Source organism: Meles meles, chromosome 5 (genome assembly GCF_922984935.1).
Source record: "Meles meles chromosome 5, mMelMel3.1 paternal haplotype, whole genome shotgun sequence".
In the NCBI taxonomy this organism is placed as follows: Eukaryota; Metazoa; Chordata; class Mammalia; order Carnivora; family Mustelidae; genus Meles; species Meles meles.
In genome coordinates this window covers 150,006,380-150,021,273 of record NC_060070.1, presented here as the reverse complement: position 1 = coordinate 150,021,273, position 14,894 = coordinate 150,006,380, and the positions used below count along the sequence as shown (strand labels likewise).

General features: G+C 44.5%; 1 long non-coding RNA gene across 1 annotated transcript in view; it reads left to right on the top strand.

Moving 5' to 3' along the window:
* The first annotated feature begins 2 nt into the window (after nucleotides 1–2).
* Nucleotides 3–14,894, top strand: part of LOC123942626 — a 49,257-nt gene continuing 34,365 nt past the window's right edge. The window contains exons 1-2 of the long non-coding RNA XR_006818442.1: nucleotides 3–800; nucleotides 2,689–2,766. This is a non-coding gene — a long non-coding RNA (uncharacterized LOC123942626). The remainder of the gene's footprint in view (nucleotides 801–2,688; nucleotides 2,767–14,894) is intronic.

The following is a 14,894-nucleotide window of genomic DNA, read 5'->3' as shown; positions in this document are numbered from 1 at the left end:
GCAAATGCCTGTCGGGAGGTCGCTGGCCTCTGGCCTTTCGTCGGAATTCTCTCTTCAGTGCCGGGCTCCCTTCTGTCCTCGCCCTTTGCTCTCCCAGGGGGCGCCAAGTCGGGGAGAACAAACTGTTGTGTAAAAAGCTCCCGACGTACCTGTGGCAGAGCGGTGGTTGGGCGGACCCCCGACCGCGTCCCGGCTCCCGAGTGCGCCGCGGTTCGGGGGGAGCCCCGCGGGCCGGCCTCGGCCGTGGGTCCGACCTGCAGCCGCGCCCTGAGCGCCGGGCAAGACCCAGGACAGGACTGGCGCCGGGAACACAGCACTCACCGCAGTTTTAAGGAGCAGGGTCCCCTGCGAACACCCCTAGCTTTGCTTTCTCTTGACTGCAAAATCCTCAGCTCCGCTGCGGACAGGACGTTTGGAGTCGCCGGAGCCTGGTCCTTTGCGCACACGGACCGTAACGCGAGTCTGTCTCCCCATTCCTTAACTTCCCGAGCTGTCCCCCCTGTGCGCCCACCTGCCCACCTGCTGTCTCACCGGTTTCTCTTCCCCCGACCTCACAATGTGCAGAGCACAGTCCCGTGGTCCTGGCTTTGTTTGGGCGAAAATCTAAATTCATAAAAGAAACAACCCGATGACTGGAAAACCATCAGTAGACCGGGTTTCCAGGGTGGGATTTCCGATGACCAGTGCCAAGTGCAGGCACAGTGTCCTTTGGTTTTGAGACACCAGCCTGTCAAAACAGCCCCTCCGACCTCCAGTTTCTTCATTCAGCCGCGGGGTGCAAAGGGATCGTGACCAAAATGGTAAGTATATAAAAGTTCTGTTCAGGTAGCCTGTACTAGGTGGGGTATTGGGCAAAGTTCATAACGTTGTTTCTTAACAGAACTAAAAAGCTGGGAAAGAAATCTCTTCCATGTGGAAATGGTGAGCAAACCGACGAGGTAGAATCATGAGGTCACGGAGTTAAACACTAAGGAGCAATAAGGGAATTGGTGACTTTCCAGAAGTGTCACAAACCCCACTTACCCAAATGTTACCTATAGTTGCTAATAGTGCTTAGTTTTGGAATGGCGTGGGGAAGAGTTTACCTTATATAGTTCTGTATTGTTTGACTTTTTTCTTCCAATTCAACATACCAAAGGAGATGATGCCTACTTTAGGAAAAATCATGAGGCTTCCAGAGTCTGAAACACCCATTTTACCAGCTCAGGTTAGATCCTTTTTACTTTGCCCGCCAGATGATCAACCACTTAATGTGACTCACATCTGTACCTTCACTCTCCCAGGTCGGTGGCCACTAGTGACAGTGACTACTGAGTACTTGACATGGGGTTAGTGTTCATTGAAACATGCTGTAATGTAACAAACACAGTGAATTTCAAAGATTTAGTGTGAAAAGAAGAATGCAAACCATTTCCATAATTGTATTGATCACGTGTTGAAATGATACTTTGGATATACTGAGTTAAATGCAAGTGTTGTTAAAATTCATTTCACTGGTTTACTTTTTAAAATACGGCTACCTGAAAAAAAAAATTAATGATAGATGTGGCTCCCGTTTGTGGCTCACATTGTATGTCAGTGAGACATGACCGTGCTAAAATACCAAACCGAACATTATACCACGGAATTTCCTTGGCAGCCCTGCAGGTAGATGTTTTCTACTTCCTTCTTGACAAGACTGAGAGGCTGAATTACAAGCCCAAGATCTCAGACCACTAGCCATTGACAGACTGAGACTTCAGATCTGACTCGAAATCCACAAAAGGAAAGACGGAGGTTCTGAAAATATTCCTCTGTCCAGAAGCAGAAGATCCTCAAATCCTCAAACTACTGGGAATGTTTCTACCATGTACACTTTCATAATGTTTTTGAGGAACAAATTTATAGGGAAAACAGTTTTGTAGGGATCTGGGAAAAAGGGACAAGTGGTGTTCGTCTCATCAGAATTTGACTCCAGACATCCAAATATCCTCTAGTCTTATCTGCACTCAGGAAACCATGGGTATTGAACGAATTAAGAATATGCAGTAACATTGGGTCACGTATAATCCTTCAGTTGACGGCAATGTTACGCTGCACAAGTTTAAAAAAAATCATGGATGTTTTTCTGTAATCTTTCTATGAGCCACTTCTAGCTGAGCACGGACTCCGTTGCTATGCATTATAGAGCTGTTTGTTCGCATCTTGCCTAAGAACATTTATAATCAGTTTGTGGGAAGAGAATGAGGGAAAGAAGCACAATAATGTACTGTACTAGAAAAAAACAAAACCAAGTCATGTAACATGGTATAAAGAAAAACGAAAAATTAAAACATTACTGAAAGGCAGTAACTCCAGCGGAGATGACATGTACCTTTTTAAAATCTATCATTTATTAAGGCTTAACTAAATTGCCACGGTTTTCAGCCAGAGTTCAGAAATTGCCTATTACATGATAATCCCAATTTTTCTGAAATCTGCCCTGGGGGAAACACATAACAAGTTATTACATTGTTTTTAAAAAGCTCATATAGAATCATTTGTAGAGTGATCCAATTCTTCTGCTCTGGGTTATATACAAATAGTTGTACTTACATTTTAGGTTGCCTGAAATGGGCACAAAGTTGAAAAAAGTGAGGGCAGAAAAGAAATTCAGATTCAAACAGTTTATCAGAATTTGGGTTTTAATTTTTTAATTTTTCTAAATAGGCTCTAAGCCTGTGGGGCTTGATTGAACTCACAACCCGGAGATCAAGAGTCTCATCTTCTACCAACTGAGCCAACCAGGTACCCTAGTGTTTTTGTTTTTAAGGTAACGTTTTAATATTAACATGAGATACAGACTAGTTTTAATGATGATAAATCAGCTTTAAGATATAAGGCAGTAAACAGGTGATTGTAAAGGACCAAGGAAATGAAAAAAACACAGTAAATGCAGTCCACGATGAGCGTACACCTTGTAGTTAAGCCATTATATGTTATTTTTTTTCTCATTGTATTTGTATTTGTTTGTTTGTTGTTGTTGTTTTTTGTATTTTATTTTTAAATTTAAAGCTTCTTTCTTTCTAACTTTCTCTCTTTCATTTTATTTAAGTAATCTCTACACCCAACATGGGGCTCAAACTCACGACCCTAAGATCAGGAGTCCCATGCTCCTCCAACTGAGCCAGCCAGGCACCCCATAAAATTTATTATTATTTCTTAGTAATCTCTGTACCCAGTGTGGGGCTCAAACTCAGGACCCCAAGATCAAACGTTGCATGCTTTTCCTCTGAGCCAGCCAGGCACCCCAGTGTCTTTGTATTTTCAAATGGTTAATTTTCACTTTTCAGAACCAGTATTGATCCCGAGAAGTTCATTATTTGCAAAAGACATATCTGGGTCAGCTGGTCGTCGTGTGTGTCAAGAAACTGCCGAAATTTCCAATGGGCTGTCAGGGTCCCCTTTTCAAAACAAGTGCATTCAAGGCAGAAATTTTCTTATTAATCTCTCTTTCCTTTGATATTTATTTATATTTTATTTCTTAAACCCAGGCCATGTCTGAAAGGTTTTGGGCGTGGAGACAATTTTCACAAAATTCACAGAGTTCATTTTACAAACGTTAACTTGTTGAGTCAGCTTGTGTGATGAGAATGACCTGCCGGCTGCATGAGGTGGGGACCGGTGTATTCGGTATTTGTTCAAGAGAAACAAAACCAATAGTATAGATACAGATTCGAGGAATTTGCCCGCATGATTATGTCAGCCGGCAAGTCCAGAATCTGCAGGGCCAGTGGCCCAGTTTGACTCTGAAGGTCTGACACAGCTATAGAGCCTGTGTCCCAGTTCGGCAGTCAACAGGAGAATTCGCGCTCATTGAGCGGAAGAGGGGATTGAGGGCATGGGGATGGGGGAGGGTCAGTCTTTCGTTTGATTGAGTGAGGCCCACTCCCATTGCAGAAGACTATTTGCTTTACTTGGTTTACTTATTTAAACATTAGTCCCATCCAAAAACACCCTCAGAGACACACCCAGAATAGTGTTTGACCAAATATCGGGGCACCCCATGGCTCAGTCAAGTTGACCTAAAATTAGGCATCACAGTGGGAAAGAAAGCCTTGCCTGGACCTTGACCTAGGGTGGCCTTCGAGTTCCCTTTGGACTGGGAAGGCCTGGAAGTGCACTACAGCCCATGCTCAGCTGACGGTTAGTAGGACATCTATGAAGGAGCGAGCAAATTATGCCTTTTGTCTTACTAGTTTCAAAGGAACCAAAAACCATGAAGCGTTGTGTCCAGACGGTGGCTCTGTTCTCCAGTGGCAGACGTTGGTCCTTGTGAGGTCTATGAAGGGAGGATGTGTTCCAAGCCTGTCTCCTGGCGCCAGAGATGGTTGCCTTCTCCCTACTCTTCCTCCCATCCTCCTCCTGCATGGGTCTCTGTGTCCAAATTTCCCCATGTGTCAGGACCTCAGTTATATTGGGTTAGGATCTGCTATAAACTGAATGTTCGTGTCCCTCTAAAGTTTTGAAGCCTAATCCCCGACCTGATACTATGGGGAAGTGGGGGCCTTTGGGCAGTAGTTCTAAGTGGAATCAGCAGCCTTATGAAGGAGACCCCAGGGAGCTCCCTCAGTCCTTCCACTGTGTGAGGACACAGGGAAAGGTGGCCAAGAAGCACCAGGAAGCAGGCCCTCCCCAGACTCCACCTGCAGGCACCTGGAACTTGGACTTCCCAGCTTCCAGAGCTGTGAGAAATCAGTGTTTATGGTTTAAGTCACCCGTTCTCTGGTATTTTTGCCATAATAGCCCAAACAGAGTAAGACAGGCTGTACCCTCTCGTGTTCACTTGATTGCCTCTGTAAGGACCCTATCTTCAAATCAGGTCACGTTGTGAGATACTGTGAGTTAGGACTTCAACCTATTTGGGGGGGGGGGGCACACAGTTTAACCCACAACAGAAAGCATTCAGCTTTCCCTGCCTGCCCTACTCAACCGCTTGGCCCTCAGGTCAAAGCGGGAACACCCAGCGCGCACTCCAGGACTGTTTGGAGCAAGTACCGGAGCAGTCTGGCCGTATGTGTAGGCTTTTCCTTTTGTGTGCTCACGTCATTTCAACTGTATTGCATTAGAAGCAGAGCCAAGCGGTTCCTACATTATTAAAGGGCTCTCATGCGGCTCTCGATGCTAAGGTCCCAAGTTCTAGCCCCATGCTGGGCACAGAGCTTACTTTAAAAAAGTTTGAAAAGGCTCTCAAGAGGAGAAAAACCCTTTTCCTTGAAAATCTGTTCATCTTGTTCTTAATGAAAGGAATACATTTTTCTAAGTTTTTTTCACTATAATATTTATTTTTTAAATTGTTGTGATTATTTTTGTTAATTAACATATAACGTATGATTGGTTTCAGAGGTAGAGGTCAGTGATTCATCCATCTTATATAATATGCAGTGCTTATTACATCACATGCCCGCCTTAGTGCCCATCCCCCACTTACCCCATCCCCCAATCCCTCAACCCCCTCCCCTCCAGCAACCCTCAGTTTGTTTCCCTGTGATTAGAGTCTCATAGTCTGTCTCCCTCTCTGATTTCACCTTGTTTTATTCTTTTTCTCTCTTCCCCTGTGCTCCTCTGTTTTGTTTCTTAAGTTCCACATATCAGTGAGATCATTTGATAATTATCCTTCTCTAACTTATTTTACTTAGCATAATACCCTCTAATTCCATCTGAATTACTGAAAATGGGAAGATTTCATTTTTGACGGCTGAGTAGTATTCCATTGTATATCTATACCACATCTTTTTTTTTTTTTTAAAGATTTTATTTATTTGAGAGAAAGAGAAGGAGAGAAAGCATGGGGGGCGGGGAGGTCGGAGGGAGAAGCAGACCTCTGAGCAAGAAGCCTGATACGGGACTTAATCCTGGGATCATGACCTGAGCCAAAGGAAGACCTGAGCCACTCAGACACCCTATCCCACATCTTATTTATCCATTCATCTGTCGATGGACATCTGGGCGCCTTCCATAGTTTGGCTATTGTGGACATTGCTGCTATGAACACTGGGGTGCGTGTGCCCCTTCAGATCACTACATTTGTATCTTTGGGGTAAATACCCAGTAGTGTGATTGCTGGGTCATAGGTTAGCTCTCTTTTCAACTTAAGGGTTGAAATAAGGAATAAGGAACCTCCATACTGTTCCCCAGAGTGGTTATACCAGTTTATATTCCTACCAACAGCGTAGGAGGGTTCCCCTTTCTCCACATCCTTGCCAACATCTGTGGTTTCTTGACTTATTAATTTTAGCCAGTCTGACTGGTGTGAGGTGGGATCTCATTATGGTTTTGATTTGTATTTCCCTGATGCCACATGATGTGGAGCATTTTTTCATGTGTCTGTTGACCGTTTTATGTCTTCTTTGGAGAAATGTCTCTTCATGCCTTTGCCCCTTTCTTGACTGAGTTTTTTTGGTTTTGGGTGTTGTTATTTGCAAATATCTTCTCCCATTCCGTCGGTTGTCTTTTGGTTTTGTCTACTGTTTCCTTCGTGGTGCAAAAGCTTTCTATCTTGATGAAATCCCAATAGTTCATTTTTGCCCTTGCTTCCCTTGCCTTTGGAGACGTGTCTAGCAAGAAGTTGCTATGGCCAAGGTGGAAGAGGTTGCTGCCTGTGTGCTCCTCTAGGGTTTTGATGGATTCCTGTCTCACATTGAGGTCTTTCCTCCATTTTGAGTCTATCTTTGTGTGTGGTGTAAGAAAGTGGTTCAGTTTTATTCTTCTGCATGTGGCTGTCCAATTTTCCCGACATCATTTATTGAAGGGACTTTTTTCCATTGGACGTTCTTTCCTGCTTTGTCAGAGATTAGTTGACAATAGAGCTGAGGATCCATTTCTGGGTTTTCTGTTCTGTTCATTGATCTGTGTGTCTGTTTTTGTGCCAGTCCCTCACTGGCTTGATGATGACAGCTTTGTAATAGAGCTTGAAGTCCGGAACTGTGATGCCACTAGGCTTTGCTTTTCTTTCTTAAAAATGCTTTGGCTATTTGGGGTCTTTTCTGGTTCCATACAAATTTTAGGATTCTTTGTTCCAGCTCTATGAAAAAAGTTGATGGCATTTTGATAGGGATTGCATTGCGTGTGTAGATTGCTCTAGGCAACATAGACATTTTCACAATATTTGTTCTTCCGATTCATGAGCATAGAACGTTTTTCCATTTCTTTTTGCCTTCCTGAATTTCTTTCATGAGTGTTCTATAGTTTCCTGAGTGCAGATCCTTTTCGTCTTTGGTTAGGTTTATTCCTAGGTGTCTTATGGTTTTGGGAACTGATGTAAATAAGATTGACTTCTTAATTTTTCTTTCTTCTTGCTCATTGTTAGTGTGTAGGAGTGCAGCTGATTTCTGTGCATTGATTTTATATCCTACCACTTTGCTGAATTCCTGTATGAGTTCTAGCAGTTTAGGGGTGAGGTCTTTTGGCCTTTCCACATAGAGTATCATGTCATCTGTGGAGAGTGAGGGTTTACCTTCTTCTTTGCTGATTCAGATGTCTTTTATCTCCTTTTGTTGTCTGATTGCTGAGGCTAGGACTTCTAGTACTATGGTGAATGGACAGGTGATATCACCATTACTGGGTGATAATGGACATCCCTGCCATGTTCCTGACCTTAGGGGAAAAGCTCTGTTTTTTCCCCATTGAGGATGATATTTGCTGTGGGTTTTTTGTAGATGGCTTTGATGGTATTGAGGTATGTACTCTGTCCCTACACTGTGAAGAGTTTTGATCAGGAAGGGATGTTGTACTTTGTCAGATGCTTTTTCAGCATCTATTGAGAGGATCATATGGCTCTTGTCCTTTCTTTTATTAATGTATTGTACCACATTGATTGATTTGTGGATGTTGAACTACTATTACAGCCCAGGAATAAATCCGCTTGGTCGTGGTGAATAATCCTTTTAATGTACTGTTAGATCCTGTTGGCTAGTATTTTGATGAGAATTTTTGCATTCATGTTCATCGGGGATATTGGTCTGTAATTCTCCTTTTTGGTGGGGTGTTGGTCTGGTTTTGGGATCAAGGTAATGCTGACCTCATAGGAAGAGTTTGGAAGTTTTTCTTCCATTTCTATTTTTTTGAAACAGCTTCAGAAGAACAGGTATTCCTTCTTTTTTTAAGTATTTGGAAAAATTCCCCTGGGAAGCCATCTGGCCCTGGGCTCTTGTTTGTTGGGACATTTTTGATTACTGCTTCAATTTCCTTGCTGGTGATGGGTCTGTTCAGGTTTTCTATTTCTAACCATTTCAGTTTTGGTAGTTTATATGTCCCTAGGAATGTGTCCATTTCTTCCAGGTTGTCAACTTTGTTAGCATATAGTTGCTCATTATATGTTCTTATAATTGTATTTCTTTGGTGTTGGTTATGATCTCTCCACTTTCATTCATGATTTTATTTATTTGGGTCCTTTCTCTTTTATTTTTGATAAGTCTGGCCGGGGGTTTATCAGTCTTACTAATTTTTTCAAAGAACTAGTGCCTAGTTTTGTTGATCTGTTCTACTGCCCTTTTGATTTCTGTTTCATTGATATCTGCTCTGATCTTTGTTATTTCTCTTCTCCTCCTGGGTGTAGGCTTTATTTGCTGTTCTTTTTCCGGCTCCTATAGTGTAAGGTTAGGTTGTGAATTTGAGACCCTTCTTCTTTCTTGAGAAGGGCTTGTATTGCTATACACGTCCCTTTTAGGATTGCCTTTGCTGCACTGCAAAGGTTTTGAACCGTTGTGTTTTCATTTTCATTTGTTTCCATAAATTTTTTCAATTCTTCCTTAATTTCGTGGTTGACCCATTCATTCTTTAGTAAGATGCTCTTTAGCCTCCATGTATTTGGGTTCTTTCCAAATTTCCTCTCATGATTGAGTTCCAGTTTCAAAGCATTGTGGTCTGAAAATAAGCAGGGAATGATCTCAGTCTTTTGGTACTGGTTGAGACCTGATTTGTGACCCAGTATGTGATCCACTCTGGAGAATAGTTCCGTGTGAGAAGGATAATAGTTCCAATAGAGAAGAATATATATATACAAAAATAAAATTAAATACAATGAAAGGATAGATTGTAATGGTAAAAATGAAAATTAAAAGACAAGAAGAAACAAAAGAGGAAGAAAACAACAACAAAAGGGAAGGGATATAAACGGATAGGCGACTAGAGCAGAGCAATACACTAATTCCTGAGTGTATTTGGGTCAGCTTGTTAGAGAAAACTACATCTCAAAATTGTAAAAAAAAGAAAAACTGACATACGTACAAAAATAAAACTAAACACATTGAAAAAGTAGGATGTAACTCTAAAGATGAAAATTAAAAGACTTTAACCAAAAAAAAAGGAGGAAGAAAAAAGGAAAAAAAAATATGATCAGACAGGTGAATAGAACAGAGCCATAGATTTTGGGTGTATTTTGGTTTGTTAGAAGAAATTGCATCCCAAAATTGTAAAGAAAGAAAACCTTTTATATATACAAAAATAAAATCAAATACAATGGAGGGATAGAATGTAACTGAAAAAATGAGAATTAAAAAAGATTTTATAAAAGAGTTGATAAGAAATTGGTTGAAAAAGAAAAGAGAAAAAAAATTTTGAAAATTAACTTAGAAAGACAAAAATCATGGGGAAAAAAGCCATGATGTCTATGTTGCTTTCGCCTAGCTCTGGAATTCTGCAGTTCTCATTGATCAGTGCCTTGGTCTTGGCTGTTCTTGCCTCATCTTCTAGGGGAGGGGCCTGTTGCAGTGATTCTCAGATGTCTTTGCCTGAGGCGGAATTGCACCACCCTTGCCAGGGGCTGGGCTGGGAGCTCTTGTTCCCTGAACGCTTCCTGTAGAGCTTTGGAGGACAGGAATGAAGATGGCAGCTTCCCAGTCTCCAGTCCAGAGGAGCCAAGAACTCGGGGCCGCACTCTTCAGTGCACCCTCAGAGAAAAGCCATCAATCCCTCCCGTCTCCCTGGTCTCCGGCCACACTCCGAGCTCACCCGACCTGTGACTGAGCATTTCTGTCTCTGGCACTTGGCCCCGTTTGGAGTCTCCAAACCCAGCAGATTCCTGCCGTGTGCTCCCATGTCATTCCTCCCACAGGAGGAAGGTGAGTCTCCCAGATCTGCCGATTGTGGGGTCCCTGCTCAAAGAGCAGAGACCCTACTATGCCAGGGATCATGGTTTAAGGTAACCCTGAGCGGAGAGCCCTGTCCTCAGCTCCCTGTTCACAGCCGGCTTCCCCACCGTATTGCCTGGGAGCTCTGCTGCAATCAGACACCCCCGGTCTTCCTGTGACCCTGGGGATCCTGAGACTACCCTGAACCACATAGGATTCCGCCCAGCTTCGCCCCCTGAGCGATACTCCCTCACGGAAGCAGGCTTCTAAGAGTTCTGATTTTGAGCTCCGAGGCTCTCGCCTGCTGGGAGCCAGCTGACAGAGCCCCCCACCACCTCCCCGTGATTTATCTTCCCATATACGGCCTCCGATTCACTTCTCTGCACGTCCTAGCTTACAGAAAGTGGTCTCTTTCTTGTCTCTTCGTAGAGTCGAAGCTGTTCTTTCTTCCATCTCCAGTTGAGTTCGCGGGTGTTCAGAATGATCCGGCAGTGATCTAGCTGGATTCCTGGGCCCGGGAGAAATGAAGGTCTCCCATTCCCCCACCATCTTGGACTCTTCCCTCAATGTTTGTTTATTTTAGCAATCTTATTTTAGCAGTCTCTGCACCCGACATGGGGGTATGCATGAACTCTTGACCCTGAGATCAAGAGTTGCATGCCCTTCTGAGTGAGCCAGCCAGGTGCCCTCAAAAGAACATTTTTGAGTGAGTTTTGAATATGAGGTCAGAATTTCAGCTTTTGACATCCTACCTCACCAGTCTCAGGAAGTTCTGACTCCTGTGGTAACATGTTTAAGAACACACAACACGTGTTCCTCCAACAGAGCTGTCAGAAAATTTGGGGTAAATGTAGACATAGTATAGGAGGTACAGGATTTTATTCGTGGACACGAGGAACAAGCGGAGGCTTATGAAAGAGGAATGAAAATAACAGCGTGTATGAAAAAAAAGCAATAAAATTTTTGAGATAGAGGGAAATCTTAGGGCTAGCTCAAAGGGAAATGGCCAGACTTGAGTTTAGAAGAGGGAAGGAGACCTTCTGGCTTTCCCAGTGCAGGAACAGGCGTGGTCAGTAAACCGTATTACAGTTCCCAGTTTCTGTAGCTCTTGGGAATAGGCTTCCAGCAGCAGTGAGAGAACAATTCTAGTCTACCTGTTTGGAGAATTACATCCGTTACTATAGGTTTTAGCTTAGTAGAATATCTCAGGCTGCACGTAGCAGACATAAACTGGTTAACTTCAGGATAAGGGGGAGGTGCCAGAGAGGAGAAGGGGAGAAACTATGGTGGGGACAACTTTAGGGACTGGACAGCAGGAGTCCTGACCTGTGTCTCCAGGATCCCGCCGTCCGTGCGATGCAGCTCGGGTGACAGTCTCTGTGTCCCAGTGAGGGCTCCTTCAGGCGTTAAGAAATAGAGCACGATCGCAAAACCTCACCGCCCTTACAGGCTGGAGGGGAAATAGCTATGAACAAACTAGAGTGCACCTTGTAGTTGAGCCAGGGAAAGGTTCTTCCGTCATTGAGCACTAAACCTGTCCATTCCTTCTCGCTGCAAAGTAGGATGAGAATAGAGCTGTTTCTCAGGAAGATGAAACACGGTGACCAGCCCAGAAAGTGGGCCCAGCGTACTGAAAGTGGAAAATGCAGGGATAATAGAGCTGTTTCTCAGGAAGATGAAACACGGTGACCAGCCCAGAAAGTGGGCCCAGAGTACTGAAAGTGGAAAATGCAGGGATATAATTCAGGTTCTCAAAAGTAGTTGAGGCCAAGGACGCTTTGTGAGGGTCAAGGAAATGTTCTGTGTCTTGACTGTGGTGGTGGTTACGCGACTCTGTGTAATTACCCAGACTCATAAACTGTGCACTTAAAACAGGTGACTTCTATCGTGTGTAAGTTACATTGCAGTAAAGCTAGAAAATGAAGAAGCGGCGGTAATGTAGGCAGGTCCCTAGCAGAGACACCGCCTGGATGCTGGGGAGAATGTGGATGGAAGGCCCGCACTCAGGGAAGGTTAGGGCCCATCTTGTCCACCACCGAGTGTCTGTGCGTCGGAGAATAACAACCTGGAAGGCAAACAGAGCTTGACTGAGGGAACTGTCAGGTGGCCCAGAGCCTGAGAAAAGTCAGCAGAGTTGGCCTCAGAACACCTGAAGCCAAGGAAAGGCAGCCTTAAAGCCACATCATTTCGTTTCATTGTCATCTAACTTTAATCCTATCTTAACGTCTGTGTCTTTTATGACACATTTCACATAGCCATTTCACTTTAATCAGCACAAAACCTGCGAGGTGAACAGTGCACCTGTGACCAGAGGGACCGAGAGCAGGGGGCTGCTGTCAGGACACGTGCCGGGCCCCAACCGATTGCCTCGTGGCTCCAGGTTCACTGTCCGGTCCCAGAGGGAAGATTTCCAAGTTCCTCGGTGACTTCTGCCAGTGTCACTCCCTGCCGGCGAGGTCTGGGTCCCAGAGAGGAGGACGTTCCTGAGGGGCTCTTCCTCGGCACCCACGGAAGCAAAGAGAACGCCAGGGCTGCAGCAGAAGGAGCGGCTCTCGTCCGGCTCCCCGAAACACGGGCAGGGCAGACCCGCCTGTGCTGAGATCTGGACCTTGCTGGAGAGGGCGTGCCAGAGGCAGGGAAGTCCTGTGGTGCTTCGCCCAAGGAACTTGCTGGAAATCCCTGTCGGCTTGCCTGAAAGCCACCCTCAAGGGCGCCAGACAAGGCTGCCCACTGGAAGGTCTCCCCGAGGCCAGAGCCATTCTATTGCAATAGTGCCCTGGGGGCGGCGGGGAAGGAAGCTTTGGCTGCTGGGTGCCAGGCAGCTCTGTCTGCAGCCCTTCCTCACCAGCACCACCGGGTATTAACAGGAAAACTGGGAATGTAGTTTACTCAGCAAAATTTCCTTCTGTGTACTAACCACCAGGACCGCTGCTGTGCTGACGAGGTACCTCTCCAGTGACCTCGGGGAGTGCCCGTGTCTGTGCACCTGTGCGCTCACGCCGAGAGACACTTCATCTCCTTTAGTACTCAGTTCTGACCGGGCCTTCCCTCCCAGGAGTAGGAGGAGTATCTCGTTTTAAATCAGATTGTTTTCCGGTCTCCCTAGAGTGGAGTTTATTATGTGTTACTTATCATGCCCAAGAGACTGGATCCACGTGGCCCAGAGGCTGTCAGGAAACTAGAAGGCCTTCTTCTCAGTCCCCAGTCATCTCACTTAGGCACTGGGCAGCTAGTAGGGACATTGCGTGGGACTCCCTAGGCTAGGGGAAGCCCCAGAAGGTCATCACCCTCGTGAAACTGCCATCTGAGAAAACGGTGGCGAGCGTGGACTCGTCGCACTCTCTCTGCTCCTAAATTTCCTAATATGAATATGTCAGGAGTTCAGAGTTTATTTTCCAGATCGCCAGGGTTATACTTTAGAAATGAAGATTCACTGGCTTGGTCCTGGAAATCTCTTTATTTATTTATTTTTAAAGATTTTATTTATTTATTTGACAGAGAGAGAGATCACAAGTAGGCAGAGAGGAAGGCAGAGAGAGAGGAGGAAGCAGGCTCCCTGCGGAGCAGAGAGTCCGATGTGGGGCTTGATTCCAGGACCCTGGGGTCATGACCTGAGCCAAAGGCAGAGGCTTTAACCCACTGAGCCACCCAGGCGCCCCGGAAATCTCTTTAAAGGTAAAGGTACCACCTATAAAGTATTCTTGTTCTGAAATTGAATCTGAATTGGAAATCTATTGCCAGTTTAAGGAAATACTGAAGATAGAGAATTATGTTAAACACCATGGGCATGCCATCCACAAAATCCAAAGTGTAGGAAATTCTACAGGACACATACCTATATTTTCCCAACAATTAAATAGCAAGATTTAAAAAAAAAAAAAAAGTAGCAGGAAGGATTTGTAGAGTACAAGAAAAAAATATTAACAAGTGCAACTTGTGGATCTTGTTTGAATTAACCAACTATAAAAAAGTAATAAGGGAAATTGGAACACTCTGATGATGTTAAGATATTAGGTTAACAGTGGTATTGTGGGAATCACTCTAATGGTTTTTATCTGTAAATAGTACTTAGAGATTAATGGTCTGATATTTGCTCTGACATAAATCAATGTAGGCAGGAAGGATAAATGTATAAATCAGATATTCTTAACATGGATACCATGGACATTTGGGGCCAGATAACCCCTTACTGTGGAGCGTCTCTGGCCTCTACCCACTCGATGCCAGGAGCTCCCCTCAGTGTGAGGGACAGAAATGCAGACACTGAGCGGCACCTCGCCTGTTCCCTCTATGGAGTGCGTGACTCTTGGTCTTGGGGCTGTAAGTTCTAGCCTGTGTTGAGTATAGAGATTCCTTAAAAATAAAAAAAAAAAATCTTTATTTTTTTTTAAAGATTTTGTTTATTTTGGGGCACCTGGGTGGCTGAGTCGTTAAGCATCTGCCTTTGGCTCAGGTCATGATCCCAGGGTCCTGGGATGGAGCCCTGCATCTGGGGCCCTGCTTAGCAGGAAGCCTGCTTCTCCCTCTCCCTCTCTCCCTGCTTGTGTTCCCTCTCTCGCTGTCTCTTTGTTAAATAAATAAAATCTTTTAAAATTTTATATTTTTATTTGAAAGAGAGAGCACAGGTGGGGGAGAGGGAGAAGAAAAAGCAGGCTCCCTACTGAGGCCACCTCAGGACTCAATCCCAGGACCCCAAGATCATGACCTGAACTGAAGGCAGATGCTCAGCCAGCTGAGTCACCCAGGCAGGCCCCAAATAAAAAATCTTAAAAAAAAAAAATGCAGACATTGACAAATAACCCCTAT